At 44.7% G+C, this 12057-nt stretch overlaps 1 pseudogene across 1 annotated transcript in view; it reads right to left on the reverse strand.

Moving 5' to 3' along the window:
* Positions 1 to 3694: 3694 nt before the first annotated feature.
* The window catches only part of LOC308577993 (protein CIMAP1C-like), a 28559-nt pseudogene continuing 20196 nt past the window's right edge, over positions 3695 to 12057 (reverse strand). The window contains exon 5 of the transcript in view: positions 3695 to 4179. The product of the transcript in view is annotated as a protein CIMAP1C-like (transcript). The remainder of the gene's footprint in view (positions 4180 to 12057) is intronic.

The raw sequence follows: 12057 nt of genomic DNA on the forward strand, positions 1-12057 counted from the left end.
ATGACTAAGCCACTTCTCACCTTCTCACCCCTTGCCTTTTCCTGTAAGACCTACTACAGTCGTTAAGAGTCGTCAACAGGCTCATCAGGCTCATCTCAGCTATCTGCCAATCTCCGATTCCCACCACCCTTCTGAGTAATACCCCTCCCCACCTTCTCTATATATAGAAGGATCTGGCAACTTCTGTTTCAGTGTATCTGAAGAAGTGTGCATGCACACGAAAGCTTATACCAAGAACTAACTTAGTTGGTCTTTAAGGTGCTACAGGAAGGAATTTTTTTATTTTGACTATGGCAGACCAACACGGCTACCCATCTGTAACTCCCACAATGAGGTCACTGTTATTCTTCTGTCCCTTAATTTTGACCCAAATGCTCTCACTTTGGCATTGAGGTTCTAAATCTTGGATCTCTTCACAGGTATACACATCCCTGACATATAACGCCACTCCTCCTCCTTTCTTGTCTGGTCTGTTTCTCTGAAATAGATTGTATCCCCCCATTATTACATTCCAATCATGGGACTTATCCCACCAGGTTTCAGTGATGCCTATTATGTCATATTTAGTTTGTTGTACCAAGAGCTCAAGCTCATCTTGTTTATTTCCCATGCTTTGCACATTAGTGTACAGACATTGAAGTCCATTAATCATTTCCCCGTGTCTCTTATTTAAGGATTTTTTCCTCCCACCACTAGGTCTGTGTGCTGTTTGCTCCATTTGGTCTATGACATTTGGATGATCGTCTTCATCAATTGATGGACTCCTACCTTCAGGAGCACTGTCTCCCTCCCCCACATTAGTCAGTTTAAAGCCCTCCTGATGAGGTTTCTGAGATTCTTGGCAAAAACATTTCTCCCAACCGTTGTGAGGTGCAGCCCATCACTTGCCAGAAGTCCATCTTCAAGAAACTGCAGTCCGTGATCTAAGAATCCAAACCGTTCCTGTTTACACCATTTGCGAAGCCAGCTGTTCACTTCCACTATTTTTCCCTCTCTCCCTGGGCCACGTCGTTCAACTGGGAGGACAGATGAGATGACAATTTGTGCATTTAGTTGCTTCAATTTCCTGCCGAGGGCCTCGTAGTCTCTTTTGATCTTCTGGAGGCTATTGCTTGCAGTGTCATTGGTTCCCACATGAACCAAGAGGAAGGGGTATTTGTCAGTGGGTTTTATGATTCCTTGCAGTCGTTCAGTTACATCTTGGATCTTAGCCCCGGGGAGTCAGCACACTTCCCGAGACATCTTGTCAGGCCCACAGATCACTGCTTCTGTTCCCCTCAGTAGGGAATCCCCTATCACCACTACACGCCTCCTCTTAGGTTTGGTCGGGGTTCTTCCGTGAGCTGTCCATTCCAAGGTCGCCTGCACATTCCCTGAGGACTGACTTTGCTGCTCGTCTTCATATACCTGATCGACTGTAATGAGGGAGAGATCCTCAAATGGAGTCTGCTCTTCGTCTTCCATGCTAGGGGAGAGGACCTCAAAGCAATTGTGTATTTCTAAACAATCAGAGCGAACCCTGGGCCTCCTACTTCTTTGAGTCACGTTTCTCCATATATCTGGCTCCTGTGTTGGTGAACTAGCCTCCTTCTCAGGGGAGTCCCCTGTCTCCTCCTTGGTGGAGACGGTGTGCTCTGTTGCTTCCAAGAAGAGCTCCAGCTCTCTAATTCTTTGGAGCGTAGCTACACGTTCTTCCAGTTGCTGGACTTTGTCTTTTAAGAGGGCAATCAACATGCAATTGCTACAGGTAAAGCTGCCTGCAACCTTTGGCAAGATGGCAAACATTGCGCAGGAACCGCAGGCGACTGCAGCTGTTCCCTCCCACTCCATCTTGAGAATGTGTCATTGGGGGTGGCTACAGCGGTCCTCCATCATAAAAAGCGTGAAGACAGGACAAATAACTCCTCCCACAAAAAAACCCTAGGTCTCCCCCAACGAACGTTTGAGACTAGCTCCCCTAAATCTACACGATGGATCAAACTGCACGCGCTGCTGCCCTGCAAGCTCTGATAAGCTCTTCCCACAGCTAATCACCTGCCTCAACAGAAACCCTGCCCCCTCTGACCTTTGCACAGGGAGAACAGCTAATCAGCCACAAAGAAACACACACACACAAGAAAACCTTTTTTGCTCCTTCTTCAACTGCTGCCCTGCTAGGTCTGATAAGCTCCTCCCACAGCTAATCCCCTGCCTCAACAGAAACCCTGCCCCCTCTGACCTTTGCAAAGGGAGAACAGCTAATCAGCCACAAAGAAACACACACACACACAAAAGAAAACCCTTTTTGCTCCTTCTTCAACTGCTGCCCTGCTCATTGATGTTTTGTAATGTGTTCCTAATGTTGTACACCACCCTGAAATCTTTTGCTAAAAGATTATAAAAAAATTGAATTATTAATATTAATAATAATATTTCACTCATGCACTTGCAAAGAGGTTGGATACAGTTGGCTGGAAGTGCTGTAAAAATGATACATGGAGCAAGAGCAGCTTAGTTCCCATCTGGTTTATAGAAGAATAGAATAGTGGGAAAACATTCCTGTTACAGGATAAATAATACATTGAAAAAAGGCAGTTTAGAGCCTGGTTCTTACGCATTCTTATTGTGAAGTGAGTGAGTTCAGTGAGTCTTCTTCCCAAGAAAGTGGTTTTTGGCTTGTGGTGCTCATCTAGATTAGGAGGAGAGAGCTAAGAACCAGCATTTCTCTTAGAGGAAATTCTGTGTATGTGTTGTGGGCAAGAGGCACCCTCAACCTTGAGACTGATGTGAAGTGCCATAATTTCACCACCAGCAGACAAGACAAATAACATATTTGCTGGCAGGAGACAAACTGTAGCAGAACAGAAATGGTGCTGCATGCAACAAATAAGAGGTTAGGATAGAAAACGATACCCAAGCAGCCCAGTCTCACTCTCCCTTTCATACATTGAATCACCTGGGTATGGAGGGGGAAGGGATGCACAGAGCTCATAAACATAATCAATGTAGCCTACATTTATCAATTGAGAGCATAATGAATGTGGTTTGATGATAGGCATGTTAGAAGGTACATTAGTCATCCCAAGCTGACAAAATCCAAAACTGCGATCTAAATTGGATTTATTTATTTACTTACTTACGCAAAGCAAGTAACATGTAAACAAGTTACATAGACTGCCCTATAAATTCACTCTTTGGAAGGCTCTTCAATATACACTGGTAAAACACAATATTAAAAACAGCTCTCTCATTTTGCATTTCATTCTCAGTGTAAATAGAATAGTAGCAAGGAAAATAAATATTTATGGAGCTTTGTAAAAAAAAAAGGTAATACTTATAAAATTATAAAACTATTTCTTATATGAGCAAAAAGAGCATTTTAGCCTTCTTCCCAATAATCTTCTGTAACAGAAAGCGAATTAAGTGGTGGGGTGAGAAACACTTCACTAGTAATGCACACTGGAAGGAGGAAGGATAGAGAAAGGATTTTGCCAAGAACCAAGGCAGACCCCCTGTCTCACCAAGGAGGGCTATCTAGTCCCCCTCCCCAATTACCTGACCCTGGCATAGCCCAAACGTGTTCAAAGTTCATCAGAATCTCTCCCTCTGAAACAAGCTATTTACACCTGCTTCCTGACACTGTGTCACAATGGAATTATTTGGAGGTGGGTCTACCCAAAGGGGCAAGTCACCTCTGTGGCCTGTGAGTCCACCCTCACTCTTTGAGTAAACAAACTGGAGGTGTGCCATGAGAATACTCAGAGTGACGAATCCCAAGACTGAACTGTGGGGCTCTGGGTTTGTCGGTGGTGACCAGCTCCGCATTGTAGTCAGGGGGTCCTGGTGTATAGTTCTTGCTGGAGGAAGCAAACCTTTGGGAGATGCTGTAGGATGGCTGGTGGCACAGGTAAACATCTGGTTCAGGTATGGTATTCATTGCCGGGCCAGGCCCTCTCACCAGGTCTTTAGCATAGCCCCACACAGAGGCACTGGATGCCATTGAGAGGCAGGGAGCTGCAGGTTTGACAGGCAGCTTTGGACGCAGTGTCTGTGGAAGGGTGTATTGGTTGGGTGCTGGGTTTGGGCTGCTCACCCAGTAGTGCGTTCGAAGGCCCATAGTGTACGCTGGTGCATTCGACTCTTCAAGTGGGTGTATCTTCTCCACGTAGTACTCATTTGGGGCAGGCGTACAAGATATAACTGCAAGCCAAGAGCAGATAGGAGGTGACACCCCCCACTTGGTGCTCCCCACTGTCGAGCATGTGGATAAACCTGTGGATACTGTTGGGAATCAAGCCTTTATCAGGAGAAACTGGCAACTCTCCAGGCACCTGGCTTGATCTCCTGATGACCTCCCTGTCTGCATTGCTAGGTCGCGATAGGCGATCCTTCTCAGCGTGAGAAGAACACACCCCTCTTTCCTGCCCCCCCCCCGGCAGGGGAAAGAGATAGACAGAAACGTATTTACATGCCTTTATTTCTGTCTTTGCAGCGTTACAGAAAAACACGACTGCTCTCTTCAAACTCCAACAGCCGAGAGACAAACTCCACCTGTACTTCCTGTACAGCTCATATTACACTCTCAGCTAATTCCGGCGCCCTCTGCACTGTGAATTGACTGTCCCTCTGTTTCCCATGGAACAGTCCCAACATTCCCATTATGTTTTGCTTTCAAGCTACCAGCTCGCGGCCGCATTGCTTCTATATCGTAACATACTCCCCCATATGAATCAATGTGCGCTGCGAGCAAAGCGTGATCCAGAGAAGAAAACAAACAGTTGTTATACATATAACACTCCCCTGTTGTTTCAGTTCCACCCTTGGAACTACCCGCCACTGGTTTCCCCAGTGTACCTCTCTGGTAGTCTGACTTCCAAGGAATGAGTGCATCTGCATGACCTTGGCTAGGGAATGTAGTGTTACACTTAGCAACTCCCTGTTGTGTCTTTGTCTCTGACTTAGACACAGCTTCAACCTGTCTTGACTTGTCAACAATAGTAACACACGCAACAGCTAAGTTAGCAAACTCTTTTGAATACCTCTTGGGTGGTACACCCTTTGTAACTCTCTCAGACCTACGTATGAGGTGCTGATCCTCTTTGCTCACTGGTTCAGTCTCAGGACTCTTTGGAGAACCAGTTCCAATAGTAAACAGTGGTTCATCCTTCATTTGTGAAGGTCTAGCCATTGTGTGAGATTTCCTCTCAATGACTGTGTCAACTGAGCTCTTTGAGCTATCACTGTCACTCTGAGTACCACTGTAATCAGTAAAATCATCATCAACATCTGAATTGTCCTCAGTGGGAAATGTGTGAACAATTACTCTCTCCTGTTCAGGAGCACTCTCTAGAAATTTTTTGAGAATCACCTGACCAGATTCAGACAAAATTACTCTGTAGAGACCCTTTTCATAACCCACAAAAATGCCTCTAGCATTCTTTACTCCACCTGGAGCTTCTGTCTTCACATGAGACCCAAAAACCTTAAAATGGGCAACACAAGGTTTTCTACGGAACAGCTTCTCAAAAGGAGAACTTCCCAAATCTTTTGAAACCTTTCTCAATCAAGACTAACAATAACACAATATCGACTCCGCCCAATACTCATGTGGCAAATGTGAACTCAGCAATTGTGCCTTCATGCCATTTTACAATTCTTTGTTCACTTGCACACAGACACTTCTGTTCCATGCTTCTGCAGAAACAGCAGTCTTGTGTCTTGTGCCTTATCCCTTTCTTATCCAGGAAATCCTGAAAATCCTGTAAAAGAAAAACTGGCTTTTCATCTGTGAAAAGACAATCAATGTTAGCATTATGAACATTCTTAACCTTGTCACAAAATTCTTTAAACCTTTCTAAGGCTTCTTGTGGTTTCTGCAATATATATACCCACACATAATGAGAGAAATAATCCACACACACAAGATAATATCTTGCATTGCCTCTAGATGGTGCTAGAGGACCAATCACATCAGCATACACTCGCTGAAAAGCTTTGATTACTTGCGTCGTCTTCTGGACTTTTTTTTGGGGGGGGAGTTATTTGTCCTGTCTTCAAGCTTTTTATGATGGAGGACCTCTGTAGCCACCCCCAACGACACGATCTCAAGATGGAAGGGGAGGGAACAGCTGCAGTCGCCTGCAATTCCTGCGCAATGTTTGCCATCTTGCCAAAGGTTGCAGGCAGCTTTACCTGCAGTAATTGCATGTTGATTGCCCTTTTAAAAGACAAAGTCCAGCAACTGGAGGAACATGTAGCTACGCTCCAAAGAATTAGAGAGCTGGAGCTCTTCTTGGAAGCAACAGAGCACACCGTCTCCACCAAGGAGGAGACAGGGGACTCCCCCTGAGAAGGAGGCTAGTTCACCAACACAGGAGCCAGATATATGGAGAAACGTGACTCAAAGAAGTAGGAGGCCCAGGGTTCACTCTGATTGTTTAGAAATACACAATCACTTTGAGGTCCTCTCCCCTAGCATGGAAGACGAAGAGCAGACTCCATTTGAGGATCTCTCCCTCATTACAGTCGATCAGGTATATGAAGACGAGGAGCAAAGTCAGTCCTCAGAGAATGTGCAGGATGTTAGGATATTTCCGTTCCACCTTAAAGGGAGCAGGCTTTGGGGAGTCACAGAGTCTGCGCATGTCCTGATCACAGGATGTTTTTGTTCAGATATTCCTTTCGTTTTTGTCAGATGGTCAGAGACGCTGACTGAGAATGGACGTGTTTTCTTTTGTTCTGTTCATGTTCTAAATAAAGTCTGTAAAAATGCTCTTCTGCTCTTCTGCGGTGCAAGCTTTTGACTGTGCTTTCTGCTGAAAGAGGGTGCACCAAGCCCTGGAATGTGGCTAGGAATTCCAAAGGCTTTGTGCCCCTAACTGTTGGATCCATTAGTGTCCATCATGAGCCCCCAAGCCGGAGTTCTGGACGTCCATCGGCCTCCCGTAGTCACGCAGATCCAACAGTTAGGGGCACAAAAGCCTTTGGAAATTCAGGCTGCATTCCTAGGCTGGTGCACCCTCTTTCAGCAGAAAGCACAGTCAAAAGCTTGCACCGCAGAAGAGCAGAAAAGCATAAAGTCTGTAAAAATGCTCTTCTGCTCTTCTGCGGTGCAAGCTTTTGACTGTGCTTTCTGCTGAAAGAGGGTGCACCAAGCCCTGGAATGTGGCTAGGAATTCCAAAGGCTTTGTGCCCCTAACTGTTGGATCTGCGTGACTACGGGAGGCCGATGGAATCTCCGAACTCCGGCTTGGGGGCCGTGATGGACGTTATCTCCCTGGCAGTTTCCCAACAACAAGGTTCCGGGCCCAGATTCATAGCACCTACAGGAGAGTAAAGCTGCAACAGACTGCGTTTGAGGTATGTTGGGGGAAAAGCGAAAGGAAAGGGACGCTTTTCTGTTTTACCTCGCAAGGAGCCTTTGATCTCCGGCAAGGCCTAATTGGCCTGCGAGCTGAGCCAAAAAGGCTTCGTGATTAATGGCTGCCAAGATAAGGAGTCTCTCGAGTTAAAATAGACTCACGGCTAATTGTAAAAGCTGGAATGGAGTTTTTCCACGCTTTTGAAGCTTCAGAGGCCACTCAGTGCCCAAAGGCAAATGCTGAATGCCCTAAGTTGGATGGGCAGAATTATGAAACCTGGGCAAAATGGTGTGAGAGTTTGCTGCGTCAGTTTGGGGTGTGGCATGTCGTTTCTGAGCCCCCTCCGGTTCCTCTGACAGAGAGATGGAAATCGCATGATTCGAAAGCGATAGACGTAATAGTCCTATCCGTATCTCTTGAGGAAATTAAGACGCTGGCTGGCAACACCACTGCACGTGGGATGTGGACTGCTTTGATGAAAGCTCACAAGCCAATAATCCCAGCCCAGAGTTTGACTGCATCGGAGGTCCTAGCTGTTTCCCAGAATGCGAATGAATGTAGGGATGCTGAGGGCACCGGTTGCAAGCTGCAGGGGGAGCTGACCGTCACGTCATCCCAGGCAGCATTCCAGCCTCCAGGGGGAGCCAAGGAGTCGGCAGCTGAGAGCTCTGGTTCTCGTGAGAACCAAGGCCATCGCCTTTGCAGAGGCCGGAAAGGCAAAGGTAAACACAGGCAGCCGCCTGCAGATGGCCAGGAGCAGAGGGAGGGTGAAGAGCCCGCGCAAGGGAAAAACAAAGCGTTGTTTGCTGGCTCAGCTTCACCAAAGGCTAAAGGCACGTCTGCTGACCAGAAACAGGGGGGCAAGCTGCAAAAGCCCACACCAGTGGAAAACAAGGGTTTGCTTGCTGTAAGGACTGCTCCAACAGCCAAAGGCAGCTTTGTTGTTGATTCAGGCTGTACGCGCCACATTTCGAAGGATCGCCATCTCTTTATCTCCTTCAAGCCTCAGGAAGGTGAGATCCACCTGGCTGATGGAAGGACGTTGCAAATTGCAGGAGAAGGGACTGTGAAACTTGCAAGTCTGCACACTACCCACGATTGGAATGTAATAATGGGGGGATACAATCTATTTCAGAGAAACAGACCAGACAAGAAAGGAGGAGGAGTGGCGTTATATGTCAGGGATGTGTATACCTGTGAAGAGATCCAAGATTTAGATCCTCAAAGCCAAAGTGAGAGCATTTGGGTCAAAATTAAGGGAGAGAAGAATAACAGAGACCTCATTGTGGGAGTTTACTATAGATCCCCAAGCCAAACGGAGGACATAGATGATGCCTTCCTGGAACAGATGGCCAAGCATGCAAAAGGAAGGGAGATAGTAGTAATGGGGGACTTCAATTACCCGGATATTTGTTGGACGTCAAACTCAGCCAAGAGCATAAGGTCAAACAGATTCCTCACTGGCCTTGCAGACAACTTCATTGTCCAGAAAGTGGGAGAAGCAACAAGAGGAACAGCCATTTTAGATCTGGTCCTAACCAATGTTGATGACCTGGTTAGTGGGGTAGATGTGGATGGATCATTAGGCGCGAGTGATCATGCTCTTCTGAAGTTTACTATACAGCGGAAAGGAGCAGCCAAGCATACTAGGACTCAATTTCTTGACTTTAAGAAAGCCGACTTCATAAAACTTAGGGAAGTGCTGGGTGAGATCTCATGGACAGCAATACTAAAACATTCCTTAATTTTGCAATATTTTTGTAAATAGTCCTTAAATTTTTCCCAATCTTCCTCTGCCGACTCTTCTCCCTGGTCACGGATTCTGCCAGCCATTTCTGCCAGTCCCATACAGTCAATCAGCTTCATCTGCCATTCTCCCAAAGTGGGCAAATCTTGCGTCTTCTAATACTTTGCAATAAGTATTCTTGCTGCTGTCGTTGCATACATAAAAAAAGTTCTGTCCTTCTTTGGCACCAATTGGCCAGGAGAAAGGCCTCTGTTTTTTTCAGGAAGGTATACTTAAATACCTTTTTCAGTTCATTATATATCATCTCCCAGAAAGCCTTAATCTTTGGGCACGTCCACCAAAGGTGAAAGAATGTACCTTCCATTTCTTTACATTTCCCACATTTGTTATCGGGCAAATGATAGATAGATTTTTGCGAGCTTGACTGGGGTCATGTACCACCTGTAAATCATTTTCATAATATTTTCTCTTAAGACATTACATGCCGTAAATTTCATTCCGGTGGTCCACAACTGTTCCCAGTCAGCAAAATTAATATTATGTCCAACATCTTGTGCCCATTTAATCATGACAGATTTAACCGTTTCATCCTGAGTATTCCATTTCAACAGCAAGTTATACATTTTTGACAAAAATCTTGGTTTTGGGTTCTAACAGTTCTGTTTCCAGTTTAGTATTTCCCACCTGGAAGCCAACTTTTTTATCCAAATTGTAGGCCTCCATTATCTGATAATAATGGAGCCAATCTCTCACTTTACTTTTTAATTTCTCGAAACTCTGTAATTTCAGTTTATCTCCTTCTTGTTCCGAAATTTCCCAATATTTCGGCCATTTGGCCTCCATATTGAGCTTTTTCTGGGCCTTTGCTTCCATCGGTGACAACCACCTTGGGGTTTTATTTTCAAGTAAATCTTTATATCTTATCCAGACATTAAACAATGCTCTTCTGACAATATGATTTTTAAATGCTTTATGTGCTTTAACCTTGTCATACCACAAGTATGCATGCCACCCAAAAACGTTATTAAAACCTTCTAAATCCAAAATGTCTGTGTTCTCAAGAAGCAGCCATTCTTTCAGCCAGCAAAATGCCGCTGATTCATAGTAGAGTTTAAAGTCTGGCAGGGCAAATCCACCTCTATCCTTTGCATCAGTTAATATTTTAAATTTTATTCTGGGCTTCTTGCCCTGCCAGACAAATCTAGAAATGTCTCTCTGCCACTTCTTGAAACAGTCCATTTTGTCCAAAATTTGCAATGATTGAAACAAAAATAACATTCTTGGCAATACATTCATCTTTATAACAGCAATTCGACCTAACAAGGAAAGCTTCAAGTTTGACCAAATTTCTAAATCTTTTTTAACTTCCGTCCAGCATTTTTCATAGTTATCTTTAAACAAATTTCCATTTTTAGCTGTCATATTAATCCCCAAGTATTTCACTTTCTTAACCACAGTCAAACCTGTTTCATTCTGGAACTTCTCTCTTTCCAATGATGTTAAGTTTTTCTCCAAAACCTTAGTTTTTAATTTGTTCAATTTAAATCCTGCCACCTGACCAAACTCTTGAATTAATTCTAATACTCTTTTGGTACTAGACTCTGGCTCCTGTAACGTCAAAACTAGGTTACCTGCAAATGCTCTCAATTTATATTGTTTAGCTCCGACCTGTATACCTTTAACCTGCCGGTCTCTTCTGATCATATTGAGCAGAACCTCCAGGACCGATATAAAAAGCAATGGGGAAATTGGGCACCCCTGTCGTGTTCCTTTTTCTATCTTAAATTGTTCCGTAACCACATTATTTACAATTAATTTAGCCTTTTGTTCAGAATATATTGCACCTATACCATTTTCAAAACCTTGGCCTACCCCCATACCCTGCAAGTTCTTTTTCATAAAACTCCAAGATATATTATCAAAGGCTTTCTCTGCACCCACGAATATCAAAACTGCTTTAGTGTTTATATTCACTTCTAACTTTTCCAAAATGTCAATTACGTTCCTCAGATTATCAGATAAATGTCTTCCCGGCAGAAAACCCGCTTGGTCCTTATGAATCTCTTCAATCAGTACTTTTTTCAGCCTCTTAGCCAAAATATCAGCAAAAATTTTGTAATCCACATTTAATAAGGATATGGGACGGTAGTTCTTAAGTTGAGTCTTTTCAGTCTCTGTTTTCGGTATAAGTGGTTCCTCTTCATCCTGGAGAAGAGTGACTAGTGGGGTGCCACAGGGTTCTGTCTTGGGCCCGGTCTTATTCAACATCTTTATCAACGACTTGGATGATGGACTCAAGGGCATCCTGATCAAATTTGCAGATGACACCAAACTGGGAGGGGTGGCTAACACCCCAGAGGACAGGATCACACTTCAAAACGACCTTGACAGATTAGAGAACTGGGCCAAAACAAACAAGATGAACTTTAACAGGGAGAAATGTAAAGTATTGCACTTGGGCAAAAAAAAATGAGAGGCACAAATACAAGATGGGGGACACCTGGCTTGAGAGCAGTACATGTGAAAAGGATCTAGGAGTCTTGGTTGACCACAAACTTGACATGAGCCAACAGTGTGACGCGGCAGCTAAAAAAGCCAATGCAATTCTGGGCTGCATCAATAGGAGTATAGCATCTAGATCAAGGGAAGTAATAGTGCCACTGTATTCTGCTCTGGTCAGACCTCACCTGGAGTACTGTGTCCAGTTCTGGGCACCACAGTTCAAGAAGGACACTGACAAACTGGAACGTGTCCAGAGGAGGGCAACCAAAATGGTCAAAGGCCTGGAAATGATGCCTTATGAGGAACGGCTAAGGGAGCTGGGCATGTTTAGCCTGGAGAAGAGGAGGTTAAGGGGTGATATGATAGCCATGTTCAAATATATAAAAGGATGTCACATAGAGGAGGGAGAAAGGTTGTTTTCTGCTGCTCCAGAGAAGCGGACACGTAGCAATGGATCCAAACTACAAG

Source organism: Podarcis bocagei, assembly GCF_964188305.1.
Source record: "Podarcis bocagei genome assembly, chromosome: W".
NCBI lineage: Eukaryota > Metazoa > Chordata > Lepidosauria > Squamata > Lacertidae > Podarcis > Podarcis bocagei.